This window comes from Alosa sapidissima, chromosome 7 (genome assembly GCF_018492685.1).
Source record: "Alosa sapidissima isolate fAloSap1 chromosome 7, fAloSap1.pri, whole genome shotgun sequence".
Classification (NCBI taxonomy): domain Eukaryota; kingdom Metazoa; phylum Chordata; class Actinopteri; order Clupeiformes; family Clupeidae; genus Alosa; species Alosa sapidissima.
In genome coordinates, this window is record NC_055963.1 from 17,733,061 (window position 1) to 17,748,507 (window position 15,447).

The window sequence follows — 15,447 nt, forward strand, 5'->3', positions numbered from 1 at the left end:
GTGTGTGTGTGTGTGTGTGTGTGTGCATGCATGCGTGTGCATATTTCTGCTTACTTCTCTGTGTCTCATAATGGCTTCCTTGTTTGTTTGTTTGTTCTTAGGATTAAAATGGAGTTTTGGAGAAGAAGGCTTTGTACTGGAAAAACCATTGAAGTTTCCCTTCTATGTTTTAATTTAAGCAAGTGTGAAAGAGAATGTGTGAGATCGAGAGGGAGAGAGGACATCTGAGTGCACTGGTGAGAATTAACTCTGCATTGAATTCTTTCGCACAAACATACGGGCATTTGTGGATGATTGTGGGCGTTTTTGGGCGGTAACCAGATACGCCATGCTGTTGGAGGTGCTAACAAATGCTGCATCGCCATTGATATGACATAGAAAAGAGGTGGCTCAAGGGTTATAAAAGTATTTTATCATGTTTATTTGTATAATGAAAGCACCGTTTTTATAGCCATCCATGTGTGTTCACTTCTGGCTCCTTTGCTATCATTTTGGTAACTATAACGGCTATTTGACGTCTTTAGAACACTAAACATATCGGAGGTGCCTAATGTTGAGTTACTCCAACCAAAACTCCGATATTGTTTGCTCCTCCAATTTGTCTGTGACGTAAGCATGTGTGAAAGAATTGATTGAATAGTCATGTGAACATTTTTGAGACTGCACTTTTTAATATTTTATCCTGTACTGTATAATAAAGTAATGCACTGGAATGAATTTGACACTAATCATGAATATAAATGGAACAAGAAATTACCATTTCACTGAGTGATTTGCATGTTCAGTCCTTCTTAGGGTATCTTTATTGAAAGAGTACAATGAGGCAAAGGCTATTAGTATTTGGTGTTTTTTTTAACACAGGGTGTGATATTTCATGTAAAGTGATATAGCCGATCATATAGAACTCCATGAAATATCACACCATTTTGTGGGGCCTAATTTAGCACATAGGGTTTGCTACACTATGCTGTACTTGTGCTGGCCTATCCCATTGGTAGTCTTTCAATATGAGACGTGTGTACAGTAGAGCCTCTCTTTTACTCTACACTGCAGCCTAATGATTTATTCTACTTGTCCTTCACCCATCATAAATATTTTGCCATACTGTTTTGCATACCAGTGCTATGCTAACTGTTAACTGCATTAAATCTTTACTGATGCCCAAACTGCAGAATGTTATTTAGATGTTTTATCCCCTTCGTCAAGTTTATTTATGTAGCACATTTCATACACAGGGGTCATTCAATGTGCTTTACATAAACAAAAGCAAACAGTAATAGTGAATAAAAACATAAAATGGCAATAGTTAAAAATAGTTCAAACATTTTTAGTAACTGTGTGATTGGTACACACTGACTGCTGTCGCTTGCTATCTGTTTTTTAGCCAACCAGGACCGGAAGCACAGGATTCCTCACACTCCAGGCCTACGGAGTAGAGAGGCCAGACCGCCTCCCCCTGGCAGACCAGACAGTAAGGAACATCACTAACAAACCGGAAAAAAAACTAAAGCTGGTGACAGGATACATACTACAAAACTGTTTGTTTCAGTTGCTCACAAGTTATGTTAAGCTCAATATCCTATCCTAAGTCTAATGTATGTATGCTCTATATGTAACGGTAGACATTGGGCTCTGTAACTGCAGTGAGTAAACTTCATGACACATGGTGATGGCACTCACAGTTCTTTTTAAACTTTTTTAATTCAAAAAAGCTTAAAAAAGAACTGTGAGTGCTATCCTTTATTCATACAGTAATTTCCTGTATATTAGCCGCATTGTGTATAGGACAGTGTTTTATGCAGGTTAAAAGAAACAAACCCATATTAATACCATATTAACCTCATAGCTGAAGAAATTTTACAAAATCAATGTATAAGCCGCGTCTAATAGTTGGGAAATTACGGTAAAGTTTAGATTGATACTCAGGAGGATTTAGCACCTAGTTGAACCTATACTAAGGTGTTGAGCATGTTAGTCCGTTTGTTTTACATTTACATTAAGAAAAGACTCATATGGGTTTTTAGCCTCCTTTAGCATGCCTGCCTCCTAATCCAAGGTGGTGAGTGTTTATGAGTTCATGCCCGCGGGGCTGGACAGCACACTCATCACAACACAGGTTACAACTACAGTACAATGTGGAATTTGAGTATGCTAAGATGTACCATACTTCAGAAGCTGAGTATCTTAAGGATGTAGACTCCCCAACTCACATTCAACTTATATACATGAAGGGTAATCAATCAGGTTATTGCTTAGGAGGTTTTACAGCCAAACACATCTGGTGATAGCATGTAATTGTGCTTTTAGCCATCTACAAATGTGTCTCCAGACAGTATTAATCTGATAGATGATCCCTCTGATTAACCCTGGGGGATCACGTTTCACACGGTATGCGCTGCACTCGCCGCTAGGTTGTTCTTGGTTGATTTTCAAAGATTTTTGTTGTGCTTGCCGCCGGGCTCAGAGCAAAATACCTATGATATTTCAGTGCGCTGCAGTCAAAGTTCAACAAGATTGTGGCAAAAGTGTTTGCCAAAGTGGCAAAATGCCGCTTGCACTGCGCTTTGCTCGGCGCAGCGGCAGGCCAGGTCTTGCAAGCCATTGAAAATAATGGGTTTCATAGCGCAACACTGCCGTTTGTGCATGCAATGTGATCCCCCTTGACTCTGGCTCTGCTTATTTTATTTCTGATCATGAAGACATAGTGACAGTGATTTAAGGATGCTGATATTCTAGTGCAACGCCATGTTCTCCTCAGCAGTAAACAAGTACAGTTTTATGACCTGCTCTTAGGGTTGTAAGTCACCCTCGAGTAGACAGAATAGAGGCTGTTGTAAATTCTGAATAATATTATATAATATACACTTGAATGATTTAAATGTCTCCATAATGTAGGCTACGAAAAACAATATTAGAGGTTGCTGTGCAAAACAGCAGGAACAAGAATTGTTCTTATGTACTCTAACACACCAAAGTGCACAAGCAAATGGTCCAGAAATCAACACACACACACACACACACACACACACACACACACACACATACAGACACACACACACAGTTAGAAGAAGTTGATGTGATACACAACACATCATGTGAATATTGTAATGGATACTCCCCCACCCATCCAGCAACAACCCACTCTTTAGCTACCTATACACACAAAAACACAGGAAAAAAACACTGAGAAACAAGCAGGAATCCCACAGAACACATGCACACACACACACACTCATCCCCACACCTACACACAAACACACACACACACAGATAAACACACAGCTTTCAAAAACAACCTTCTATCAGGCACTGCTTGCCCCACTGAATAATGCATGGGGCTGGGTCGATAGAATGTTCTTATGAAGAGTTCATATTCGCTGCCAGTGCACTCTTCTGTGCATCCCTTACCGTTACCTAGCCCGTCAAGTAACAGAATCTGTCGAGCCCTGGTCCCTCACTCCCTGATGAGATGTGGGTGGAATTGTGTTTCCGGCCCCCTGGGACCCCCCCCATCTCACCACCCCCTTTCTCACTGAACTCCACCCCCCTCCATGACAAACCTACACTGCTGGTGGACAGTAAGGCGAGGATCACATTAGGCAGCGGCAAGCGTAACGCAGCGCTCAGACCATAATAGGTTCTATCTCGTTCCTATGGTAACACAAACGGTTTTCCTTGAATACACTCGCGTTGCGCTTTGAAAGTTGAACCAAGTTCAACGCTCAGCTTCTTCAACGCTAGCGTTACGCCAGTGTAGCCACCGTTCCGCTGCCGAACCATAGAGAACAATAGGAAACCTGCTGCTGGCTAATATGATCCCCGGCTAATAAGTTTTATCTCATTCCTAAGCAACACAAACAGTTTGTCAATTGAATAAGCTCGCGTTGCGCTTTGAAAGTTGAACCAAGTTTAACGTTCAGCTTGTTCAACGCTAGCGTTACGCCAGCATTGCCACCGTTCCGCTGCCGAACCATAGAGAACAATAGGAAACCTGCCGCTTGCCGCTGGCTAATGTGATCCCCGGCTAAGGGTCCCACATGTCACATGCAGGGGTAGCCTTTTCTGGAGTAGGTAGACGAAAAGATCCTCGCTCAGCTCTCTCTCTTTTTCTATCTGCCTGAGGGGGTTCAGAGCAGCAGGTTGCTGAATGATATTGTCTGACAGATAGAATAATTAAGTTTGCCATGTTTGTTATTGTTATTATCTTGATTGAGAAGATAGTCTTAGAATGTGGAATGTAGGATGTACGCCAGTGAGCATGCCATTTTTACATTGTTACCGTAACAGTCAGAGGATATAAAGGTGTATGTGTGTGCTCTGTGGTTATGAGAATATTCAGTAGCGAGCATCTTTAGTGCCCCAACTAGCTGTGTTAGCTGTGCTATGCTCTTTGAGTGTCCTCAGCACTGCTAAAACCTACCGCTAAGTGGTCCACACACCACTCACTTCTAATAACCTAATTCTCTCATACCCCTCACAGTCAACATGGAGTATGTCTGTGGAAATGTTTGATGAATACAAATCGTTCCTGTAAGAAAACCTTTTAATTTTACATTGTTTGAACAAGTCTGCTATTTTATATTCAGCTCACTCCCTCCTCCAGAGTCGCTCTCTCTCGCTCTCTCTCTCTCTCTCTGTCTCTCTCTCTCTCGCTTGCCATTGAGTTGTTGTGTTTCTGCACTAGAGAGCCACACATAACTAATCTCACTGAGACCAGGGAAAGACACCAGTGAGTGGACTGTTCCAGCACATTCCCTGCAACCCCACTTAATAATCGCTTATGCCTGAGGCAAGAGCTAATTCGCACCAAAGGAACATAAGAAACACACATTTGTGTGTGTGTGTGTGTGTGTGTGTGTGTGTGTGTGTGTGTGTGTGTGTGTGTGGTGGGTGGGATGGGGGAGCATTGTTTGTGCCTGTGAGATGAGAGCTTTGTGTGTCGTGTAGCAGACAGCAATCATGGAGGCTTGATGGCATTCTCTGGCTCCCCTGCCTGCCTCTGATTGCAGTGTGAGTGCTCTGCCTCTCAGGGACTGATCGTTTGTTATGGCGTGCATCACCGGAACTATAGAGCTCTTAATGTCTGCAATTACATCAAACGGGCATAACTGGCAACCAGGGGGCTCAAGGTTTTTGTGTCTGTCGAAGAGGCAGAGAGTGGTGGTCAATAGTGGTCTAGTCATAATCCTACTAAAGGAGAGGCATGCTACTGTATATGTCATACTCTGGTCCATTTTTTTTAAAGTATATTTTTTTGGCCTTTTTATGCCTTTAATAACAGGATAGTGTAGAATGACAGGAAGCGAGTGGGAAAGAAAGTCCGGGTGGGATCGAACCCGGGTCGCCGGCGTACGGTGCAGGTCCCCTAGCCAGTCACGCCACGGCCGGGGCCATACTCTGGTCCATTTTATAGACAATTAGTATGATTGTATCTAGTTGTCATAAAACAGTTGATCGGACAGTCATGGTAAACTAATTCTCTTAGTTCATTCATTCATAAATTGTGCATTTATTTAGTGAAGACACCTACAGTAGCTGTGAAGTTTCACTCACCCATAGTGCTTCCACAAAAATGTTATATGGTGTGTGTGTGTGTGTGTGTGTGTGTGTGTGTGTGTGTGTTTGTGTGTGTGTGTGTGTGTGTGTGTGTGTGTGATAGAACCATCCATCTGTTATAACTGGGACATTTCTAGGCCTTACTTAACATACTCAGTGAGGTTCACCAAGTACCTCTCTCTGTTGCAAGAAGCACACACTGACAGTGCAGCTCTTATGTGAAAATGGATGGTCACAGTGACCCTCATACCCACAGAAGCAGCAGTGCGCTATGGGTACGCGGGGATAGTAAAGATGTAGTTAGAGATGAGTCATGCTATTATCCAATCAAATTGACCACAAGGGATTAACCGAGGAGTCAGGGTCACAGTCAAACGCTAGTGGATCGGGTGCGCAGTCATTACACCAAACAGATGTTTTTATTGTTGCAGATTTTGCACGGTTTGCCATTTTGGCTCACAAGAACTACATTTTTTTTTAAACTTTGCCAGAGGCTGACCAATTTGATTACATAATATTACACACGCTGATGCATGACCCCTTATAATCATGAAACTCCCTCACCATCTTGTGGTCAAATGTGAAATTGCACTTGGGTTTAATCTTAGGTGCTCGATTATATTTCTGTATTCTCTCCTTCTTATTCAGATCGTTGCAAGGTGCCCACCAATCCAGTTGCCCATACTCCGGCTAATGATCACATGGCCAAAGAACCGCGCCTTTGACCACCCATCCTCTACATTTGGTGACCCCTGACCTTTGCAACTCGAGGGCCTCGGATAACTCACAGCAGAAGGAGAGCATACTGCAGGTGTCTTCTTCCATCTTTTTGCCTACAAGGAAGGAGAAAGCAAGGTGCAGAGAGAGAGAGAGAGAGAGAGAGAGAGAGAGAGAGAGAGAGAGAGAGAGAGAGAAAGATGTCTGCTTCCTTCTCACTGTCTCTACGCTGTGGGAGAGTCCATCAGAGACCTGAGGGCTAACCACAGAATGGGAAATCCTTCAAGAGGTCATCATTCAACCAGTCCAGAATCTGGAGTTCACGGGCATCACGTTTGGGCAAGGCCACACCAGGCACACATGCTTTAAACACTGCCAGGGTAAGCAAGACAGAGTGTGCCAAAACAGGGGGTCTCTGATTCCAAACTCCTGTGCTCGGATTATGAACTCCAAACTCCCCTCTCGTGTGTGTGAAAGTTTATTAAAAAAAAAATGCAAAGAAGACAAAAGAACTTCATTGGTTTTTCCAGTACTTTATAAGACCTTCTATTTTTGACGAATAGTGGAATAGCATTTACAAGGAAGTGGAAACAGAAAAAAAAAGTTGACCACGACAACACAAATGTCTTCATTGTATGCTAAGTTTTTATCTCTACATTCCAAAATGGAAAAAAAACAAACCCGATTTATTTCTGAATGCAGACTACTTCTCGTTCATTCTTACTTTTGACCCTCTTGCAATGTGTTTAAAGAAGTGTAAAGTGGATTTGGACTGCATGTAACTTTATATCCAAGACCTTACACTGTTCACCATGTCTAACACACAGTGGCCATAAGACATTGAAGAAAATAAAATAAAATAAAGTCAAGGTCGCAAAGAGAGAGAACCTAGGCAAAAAGCAGAAGATGAATGCAGTAGACGAACGGCTGAAACGTAGGAGAAAAGAGCGGAGGACTGGCTCGAAGGTGGGAGCCCACTAGGGCCTTGGTTTTCGTCTCTCAGCCATTGCAAAGCCATTAAGAAAACCTGGCCATGACGTCTGGGTCTTGGGATGGGTCCCAATACACCCACAACTTATTTTGCAGTCGTGGAGTTTCTTACAGTTTTGTCACCATGTTATTGCGCTTCATGAAGTTTGCCTCATTTGCTTTTGGTTGAGGAGATACATCGCCTTAATGCTTTCAGTTGTCTTTTAATTTAAAATTAATTTAAATTAATTTATATACTTGACATATTTTTTATTCTGTTATTACCATAAGGCTTAGTTTCTTCACTCTGGCCAGTCTTTGTATATATCAATAAAAAAAATAATAATAGTAATGTCAGGCCAATCATCGGTGGAGAATATGTTAATACTTTTGTATTTTGATTTATGCTTTGTTTTTTTAAGTCTTTATATAAATTATTTATTGTTTATTTTTCCAGTCATCATTATTTCTACAAAGGCCATTCTGCTTATTTATGTTGAGTTATCTTTGTTTGTTTGAATGTTTTATTATTATTTGTGAAGATGTAAAAAAAAAAGCAATAGTGCGTGACGGTCAGTCAGTCAAGAGCACAAGCATGTGACGTTTCTAAATTAGTGGTCAGGAATGTGACACCTCTGACAGTGACTCTGAAATGCCCTGTTCACTTGTCTCCGGCGGCTCAAATCTGTCCACTGTCCAACATAGAACTGCCTCAAGATTCCCATTTCCCACAAGGCTTTGCTGTAGCTTGCCTCGTTCACAGATAGTTACTGTGCATTGAATCTCCTAAATCCCCTATAGTCCGTGGGAATGGATAACCAACAAAAAGAGAGAAGTTGGAATTGCCCATCCTCCTAAAAGCTGTTGTGAAATAGTCTCAGACACCAAAAGGGCACATATCTGGGAACTGAGGGTTCCTACTGTATGGTGATCTACTGATTCATACTGACAGAGGTCTCCTCTCAGGTCTGGTTTCCTCCATCTTCTATGGGCTCTGGCACTGTCTGTTCATACAAATCTTTGCTTGAGAGGGCTTGAGAGGTGAGTGGACAGAATTGGGCCCCAAATGACATGATCATGTCTCTCGTACGATCAAGCTAGGATCAAGCATGTTTTGGAAAAAAAAGACTTCAGTCACCTTGATATCGTTGTACGTTTCCTGTTGGTACTGAGTGTATGTGTGTTTGTGTGCCTGGGTGTGTGTTTGTAAACATGCGTGTGTATGCGTGTTTCTGTTCATTCAAAAACAAACAGAAAATGAGATAGGAAAAAATCAATCAAACACAGGGGGAGGTCAAGAACAAGTCTTCATTTTAAAAGTTCTATGCAATGATTACTATTTGGTTTCAAACAGAATAGAAACACCATCAAATAAAACACAACCCTTGTCATATCTATGGAAAATACAAGAATCATTTTAAAGCAAACATGAAGTTAAAAGGATTGACTTGTTTGTAAATAGCTACTTATAATGTCAGGAATTGAACTATTAAAACAAATCTCTCTCTCTATATATATATATACATATATAAATATTTATTATTTCATTTTGAATTTTCGTGGCATGATTGAACCCCCTCTCACACATTCCTTACATTGGACCCCTGGCAGATGGGGTTTCCAGTGTCCACCATCTTCACGCATGGGTTTATTGGTAGCATGGAAGTCCCCATCGTACGGTTTTGGTCAGCAGTGTGCAAGTAACCTAAACTCCAGCATTCGGCTGCCAGATTATGCACTTGTTATTCCATTATTTAAAAAAAATGTATATATGAATATATATTCATATATATGAATTGACACAGGGCCTACATTTCAAAATAGATGTATAAATGAATGAAGAGCTATATTGGAAAATATAGAAATATAAGTAAGAAAAAAGATGGAGATAATATATTGTGTACAGCTATATATAAAATATAAAAGGGACAAATCAGCAATTAAAACCAATTTCAAACTAATCTCATAAACAAAGGAATGCCCACATATGTTGACTTGGTCATGATCTAGCGTCACTAATTGTCTGTAGTTCATACCTTTTTTGGGGCATTTGAACTTAAAACTGCAGGCTATGGGAGTTTTTGTGCAATATGAAGCATGGCTGGAATCCACTCTGGCAGCTCTGCTCCAGACGTCTTTTTCAACAGATTTTGACTTCTTAAACTGCCAGACGTCATTCCAGTCATTGTTATGAACCTATCTGCCCCAGAAAGGCTGTGGACTGCAGACAGTACTTCAGAGCAGAAAGACAGAGACTGTGCGCTCACAAGCAGAGCCCTGACAACTCGCTGGTTCACCTCTAATCCTCGCAAATACAATGGGTGTGTCACACACTGCCTTTACAATAGATAGGACAGACTGAAGGAGATGTGTGCAGTGTGTCCTGTCATCGTATTAAAATTTCAAGATGAAATCTAGAGAAACAACTGACTGATTTATACGTGTATGCTTGCGATATATGCTTGTCCATGTATCAGATTATTCCTTGTATACAATGTTCAGATTCAAATCATACCTTCACAGTAGAAATGTGAGTGGAAGGGGCCTTTGTCAAATTAACATGACCAAGTAACTATATGTGTTCATCCCACAACATGCAAATCCACACTGTACTGCTATGTATATGTTGCCATAAGTTAGATGTATAAAGATTGACATATTTTTTGTAACTACAAATTTATTAAATAGCAATCTGAATATTATTTTATCATAAAATAAATAGATGTGTTGGTACACTGATATATCTATAGGGCAGAAAATATGAATTGAGAGTAAACCTTTATCATTATATCTTTATAAAAATGGAAGTAAAATAAGCAGTCATCATTCTCATTTATCATATGTGAGCTTAGTAACTTTTTTTTCCATAATAACTATGTTTTGGCTATCCCTGTTGTACCACTGAAATGGCACACTGCCAAAAAAACAACTTTCTCAGATGTAGTCTGTCTATACGAGTTCAGAATCACAATACCGGTCTTTAGCAGTTGAGCTGTGAAAAAGGTCATTGTATTTAAATATTGTTTGTTACCATTTAGAATGACTGGTGTGTCATGTGTCAGAGGACGTTTATTCTTGTGTTCAATCTCTTTTTGCCTCAGGAAAGCACACACTAAATGCAGCAAGGCGAATCAAAAATGGGGACGGCATATGCATCGCAGTAAGGGCTTAATACAATACTGGTCAACAGAGAAAGCCATTTTCTTACCGTCCTGTCCCATCCTGAACAACTGTTGCCTGGACTATGTGGGCCTCTGACGTCAAGAGTTCGACTGGGGAATATAGACCCATGTCTATTTTTTTTTTTTATGCCAACCAAAAACAGTAATACTCTCGCATGTGATTAGCATTGTAGCTGTGCTGATTTGCTCCTTGTCTGGGTCAACCTGGGTGGGTAGCCTACAACAACAAAGAGCCGCAGAGTTGAACCCAAATAGTGTTTTTGCGGGTGAGACCGATATTAATCCTATGGCTCGGACACATTCCATAGACAACCCACTTCCCCCTTTGTGCATCCTCATCCATTACTACCATCAGGGAAAAACATCATCGTACACTTGTCTTCTTTTTGTTTTGTATTTGTTCATAAAAAGTAACAAGTGCATGACCTTTTGCAGCAGGCCCCCCTGTTTCTCCCCCAGTGCCAACTGGAAGCCCAAGGGCAGTCATTTTCCTCACTGTAAATAACAGGAAAAAGAGTTATGAACAGCTCTGTAAAACATGTAAATCTCACGTGTACAACGATCACCGGGCATGGACAACGTGTAGTGTATGTCACACAGACCGACCTGCCAAATGATGTGCTTTTTGTGTATAAAAAAAATAAAAAATTAAAAGATAAAAATGACACATTGTTTCCAAAAACGAATTAAAACAAAAAAAGCATATGTGTGTATGTGGCCAGCTCGTGCAGAAAATTTAAAAGTTGTATTTGGAAACATTATTGGTCTGTGTAGAATTTCTATACATGTTGTGTTTGTAAAATGGGATGAGAAAGAGAGAAAAAAAATCTTTCACAAGAAAGACCCTGGCTTCCATCTAATTTTGAGTAGGGGGATGAATGGAATAAGAAATTCAAATGAAAAAAATTAAGAGAGAAGTAAAAAAAAACTAAATGATTTTGAAAACGAAAATGTTACATTCACTGTTGTAAGTGCAATGAGCTATAATTCATGTATCCATCGTAAACCTTGTGTATGTTTCAGTGTATTCCTGTAAGCAGTTGTAGTAGACTTGGTGCATCATGTCATGTAATGTGATGAATGAAATAATGATCCTACAATACATTTCAATCAGGAAAAAAGAATAAACGAGAATTTGAGAAATCAGTCATGTATGTCAACTTTATGTGTTGTGATCTTTGTGTAACCTACTAGGCCTAAGGTAGGATTCTCTCTATACCTCACTAAGGAACAGGTAGACAGAATGCCTAAAACAGGTCTACATCATTTCAAGGTCTATGGTCTATAGACAGAATTCCTATTTTAAAATTATTCAATTATTTCAATTTGACTGCTCACTCAAGTGGACACTGGGTTATGCTATAGCCTAATCTGGATCTGTAACTCATATACGTAAATTGTTATCATAATAGTTAAAGTTAAAGTTGTCTGATATTTAGCACACCCTTTTATCCAAAGCGACACAAACTCACAATTGCAGTAATCAAACCCAGGTCAACTGATCGACAGTCAGAGACGTTACCACTGCTCCATAGTGCCACAGAGGTTGTAGGCCTACAACTAAACGGTTGCCTGGCTTTGACAAAGCCTAGGCTATTCATGGTACAGGCTTGCCAAGTTCAACTCTAGGCTATTTAGGCAATTTTCTCAATGTACAGTACTAGGCTACATTTTAAAACTTGTCTTTGTGAGTCTAGTGTTAGATATAGACTAGGTGATTGATGGTTTGCGTTGAGCAATATGGTGTGTTCATGGAGTGAATAACATGGGAAAACATTTTTCCAAGCGGAAAAGTTGTTGTGAACACCACCTCATGTAGGAACAACACCCTGGGCGTTGTGTTATCAAATTCTCACTATGTTTTTCTGAAAACTATGTATCAAAGTATATGATGTATACTAGAGGCGGACATCCCGGGTTCAGAAAGTCCTGCCAAAGTCCTGCCAAGTATTTGATCCAACCATTTAGTAAACCAGCTCATCCTAATGAGCAGTCAGGTAGATCAGATAATTAGTGATGTCACCTGTGTTAAGTGCACAGGTAGAAAGAATATATGACAGGACTTTTACTTTCTGGAACCAGGATGTCCGCCTCTGATTTTTACTCAATAGTGAGTGAGATCTAGTCATTTTAGTCTTATGTCCTAGTAGATCTCTTATTCAAATGAATTGAATTTTCAGTTAATAACAGTGTTTGTGCAATATCTCCTGAGTATGTTGAAGGATCTACATCGAACCTGGCACTCTTAATCACCATGAAGGCCAGATGGACCGACTAGGTATTCAATGTTGTAGGGTCAAAGTCATACTGTATGGAGTCATTCAAGAACACACTGTTTGCAAGATATCTCAACACATTGAAGGACTTGAATTTTCAGCAATCCTGGGACAGTTAATCACTATAAGGGGTAGATGACATGATTAGCTTGTCATCATTATTGGGTCAAAGGTAAAGATTGCATGGGGTCTTACACAAAATATTGTTCAACCACAATGTTTCTGCAATTCCTATTATACGTTGTCATGCTTTCTTACTGACATTTTTATTCCTCTTTTAGATTAGATTCAACTTTATTGTCATTGTGCAGAGTACAAGTACAAAGACAATGAAATGCCGTTTATGTCTAACCAGAAGTGCAAAAAAGCGCAATGTGATATACAAAGTATAGACATGTGGTGCATAGACAGGACAGGATATATAGTGCAGTGCAGACAGTAGTATACAGTTAGTTTACAGAAGGTGGTTTACTGTAACATAAATTCAATATAAATATGTGCAGTGTATTAGCAGTAACCTTATAAGAGCAGACTATAACTATGGCTATGTAGTATGAACAACATGTACAGATATGTGCAGAGTAGTAGCACAATGTCCGCCTCCTTGTTGTCCCTGTCACCGGGATGCAGAGCTAGAGTTCAGTAGGGTGACAGCCGCAGGGAAGAAGCTTCTTCTGAACCTGTTGGTTCAGGTGTGGAGAGACCTGTAACACCTCACGGAGGAGAGTGGGGTGAACAGTCTGTGGTTGGGATGAGAACAGTCTTTGATGATGCTGCAAGCCTTACGCAAGCATTGTTTGCCCTGGATGGCCTCGATGGAGGTGATGCGTTGGGCAGCTGAGCAGTTGCCATACCATACCTCACAGTTGGTGAGGATGCTCTAGATCAGTGGTTCCCAAACGTTTTCTTCCGAGGGCCAGCTCAAAATGCCTGGCTCTAAGAGAGGGCCAGAGACTCGGAGTATATCAGTAACCATAAATAACTTACTGCTGTGAACAGTCTACCTTAGTTGAATATTCCATTACATTTAATCATAGGCTACTGTAATTTAATACCATTGCTAGCTGTGTTTATATTGTCATCATGCCATATCAGTGTAAAATGTAGCTCAAATGAAATATTCAAAATGTGTGAACTCTGAACTCTTTGCATACACCGCTCAAATTGTGAACAAGCAATATCCTACAAATAATTTAAAGTTCTCAAACTATGAGAGTTTTATGAAGTGCTGGCAAAAACATCTGAAATGACCACTTTCACTCACCTGATGAGAACTTTGTGAATTGTGAATTTGTATGAACATTTGAATGAGTGGATACAAAATATAAATAATTATCCCAGAAAGTCCCAGAAATATGATATGAATAGAAGTTAGTTAGTTATTAGCAATTAATTGATAAACTTTTAGAATACTTTGAGCACTGATACAGTCAGCATAGGCCTCTTACATTGTTTGCAAGTAGGCCTACATTTCATTCCGTTTTCGATGGCAAACGCGAAACAGCGCCAAAACAACCACCAGTGGACAAAAAGTATTACATGTGTACTGTTAAGACTCCCTATAAAGAATTCATGGGGGAATTACGGAGGTTATAGTTTGACGATGTCATACTCCCATGCGGGGCAGATGCTATATACCTTGGACATGTTTTGGGGGGCCACCCAAAATAAGGTGGCGGGCCGTAGTTTGGGGACCACTGCTCTAGATGGTGCAGCGGTAGAATTTCACCAGGATCTGAGGAGACAGTCGACCTTCTTTAGTCTCCTCAGGAAGAAAAGACGCTGGTGAGCCTTCTTGATCAGAGTAGAGGTGTTAAGGGTCCAAGAGAGGTCCTCAGAGATATGGACACCCAGAAACTTGAAGCTGGTGGCATGCTCCACCTCAGTCTCGTTGATAAGAATGAGGGTGTGTGTGCCAGCTTTAGACTTCCTGAAGTCCACAATTAGCTCTTTCGTCTTCTTGGTGTTGAGAGCCAGGTTGTTGTCAGTGCACCACGATGTTAGATGCTGGACCTCCTCCCTGTGAGCCGTCTCATATTTGTTGCTGATGAGACCAATCACCGTAGTGTCATCTGCAAACTTGACAAATGGTGTTAGAGCCATGTACAGGTTTGCAGTCGTAGGTAAAGAGGGAGTAAAGGAGAGGGCTCAGCACACATCCCTGTGGTACGCCGGTGTTCATGTTGATGGTTGAGGAAGTGTGGTTATCTAACCTAACAGACTGAAGTCTGTAGGTTAGGAAGCCCAGAATCCAGTTACAGAGGGAGGTATTGATGCCCAGTTCACTGAGTTTGCTGATCAGTTTGGAGGGGATGATAGTGTTGAATACTGAACTAAAGTCAATGAACAGCATTCTCATAGGTGTTGCTATTGTCAAGGTGGGACAGGGCAGGGTGAAGTGCCGTAGAGATGGGATCCTCTGTGGTCCTGTTCTGATTGTAGGCAAATTAGAAGGGGTCCAGTGAGGGTGGTAAGCAGGTCTTGAGGTGGGCCAGGACCAGCCTCTTGAAGCACTTTGTGAGGGGTGAGTGCGACTGGACAGAAGTCATTAAGGCTTGTTGCAGTGGACTGTTTTGGCACCGGCACGATGGAGATAGTTTTTTTTAAGTATATTTTTTGGGCTTTTTGCCTTTATTCCAATAGGACAGTGAAGATAGACAGGAAGTGAGTGGGAGAGAGAGAAATGGGGTGGGATCGGGACACGACCGCAGGTCGGATTCGAACATGAGTCCCTGTGGGCACTTGGA

General features: G+C 40.9%; 1 protein-coding gene across 2 annotated transcripts in view; it reads left to right on the forward strand.

Moving 5' to 3' along the window:
* The window catches only part of bsna (bassoon presynaptic cytomatrix protein a), a 108,116-nt gene extending 96,546 nt beyond the window's left edge, over positions 1-11,570 (forward strand). For both annotated transcript variants that reach the window (XM_042099266.1, XM_042099267.1), the window contains exons 11-13: positions 102-236; positions 1,385-1,471; positions 6,205-11,570. The gene's annotated coding sequence lies outside the window, so the exon portion shown is untranslated. The remainder of the gene's footprint in view (positions 1-101; positions 237-1,384; positions 1,472-6,204) is intronic.
* The last annotated feature ends 3,877 nt before the right edge of the window (positions 11,571-15,447 follow it).